Source organism: Pseudophryne corroboree, chromosome 4 (genome assembly GCF_028390025.1).
Source record: "Pseudophryne corroboree isolate aPseCor3 chromosome 4, aPseCor3.hap2, whole genome shotgun sequence".
Lineage (NCBI taxonomy): Eukaryota > Metazoa > Chordata > Amphibia > Anura > Myobatrachidae > Pseudophryne > Pseudophryne corroboree.
Genome location: NC_086447.1, coordinates 550,032,398 through 550,033,989, shown reverse-complemented (window position 1 = coordinate 550,033,989; position 1,592 = coordinate 550,032,398). Strand labels below are relative to the sequence as shown.

The 1,592-nt window shown below is 43.6% G+C and overlaps 1 pseudogene; it reads right to left on the bottom strand.

The window, feature by feature from the left end:
* Positions 1-937: 937 nt before the first annotated feature.
* LOC134912123 (5S ribosomal RNA) lies at positions 938-1,056 on the bottom strand (annotated as a pseudogene).
* Between the last annotated feature and the right edge of the window lie 536 nt (positions 1,057-1,592).

Sequence of the window (1,592 nt, the reverse complement as noted above, 5' to 3'; positions counted from 1 at the left end):
TCAGTATTGTCATGTGGGGATGCAGTCAATATACTGGCTATCAGGATCCTGGCGTTCAGGAGACCGGCGCTGAAATCCCGACAGACGCCATTTTACCAACATTGGAATCCCAACACCTGCCCGGTATTCCCCATTGGTTGGTGGGTGTCCATGCCACCAGCCAAATGGGAATGGAACCTGTGGCGAGTGAAGGGGACTCACTGCCGAGATCCCAACAGATAGGATGATGCTGTCGCTATAATGACAGCCGGCATCCCGTCTGCCGGGATAGCAAATGTATCCCGTCATGTGGACTCATTACCATTCTCCTCCCTGCAAACTCAATTATTTACATATACTCTTAAGCCATTGGATCTCTAGTATGCTCCGATCCTCTGAACCAATGCACCTTCTACCACCTACTATCGTTATGAAGCTATCGTCTGGCAATGCCAGAGGTTCTATATGCACAAGGAGAAAAAGTATGACTCTTGTTTGGGCGCACTCTTATCTAAAAATCAAATGTTCGTTGTTGGGTAATATGCCCAACCTAGGTAAGGTAGTCTTTTATTCTTGTTCTCTAGGATACACACAAATTCATCTGGACATGTACATCGTAGATAAAAGTAAGTGAATCCTTTAGATTATGGTTACTTCAAATTTGTGGCTACTTCAAATTTGTGGGATGTTCAGATCTTAATTATGCCTGGATAACCGCATATAGGAAGATAGCCACATAGTAGGCTACTTCCGTCTGCTAAAGATCAGTACAAACTGTGTTTGTATTAATGAGCCCTGGTTGGGTTAGATATATCGGTGGAAAAACCCACACATGGATAAACAGTTATATTTGTCGGCCACTATCATAAAGAGGTCATAACAAATAGAGGTTCAAGAAGTAGGAATGAGTGTAAGTGGTGATACTGCTGTTGGTATTGAGTCTATAGGGAAGAAAATCTTCCTACTTCACTGGGTATTCCCTAGAAGTCGCCCATCTAGGTACTGACCCAGCCCACCTCCGTTTAGCTTCCAAGATCGGACGAGATTGGGCGTGGACGTAGGGGTATGGTCGTAGGAAGGTTGGACCCTACAGTACCAATGAGAGTGCACCGAAATGGAGGAATGGAAACCTCCGTGGAGGTGATTGGGACTGGGTGAGGAGGGAAGATAGTAGCTGTTTGGATAGGTGTGAATCTGCTGTACACGTTAGACTGAAGAGACGTGTCCCCTGAGGGGGCACACTCCCCAGAATCGTGGATGAGAGTTCACAGAAGGAAGCCAAGTAAAGAAAATGAGGGGGTGCAGAGTAAGAAGATATCTGCAGGGTAATAACAATAGTAAGTACACCTCTTAAATAGTATTAAATGAATCCCTGATATATTTGAGTATCACTAATGGTAGTGGTCGAGAGTTACACATATGGTACATACAGTTTGTTATTTGCCTTAGGCAGATTATGCGCGAAACAAGGGCCTTGCAAATCCCCAATTTGAACGTCAAACAAATGAGTATCTACACAGGATATATTGATAATCAGTCATGCTGGAAATGTCTGCTCAATTGGTTGCATAATTTTTGTAAAAAATACAAAGAAATGCATTCAAAGGTATAGA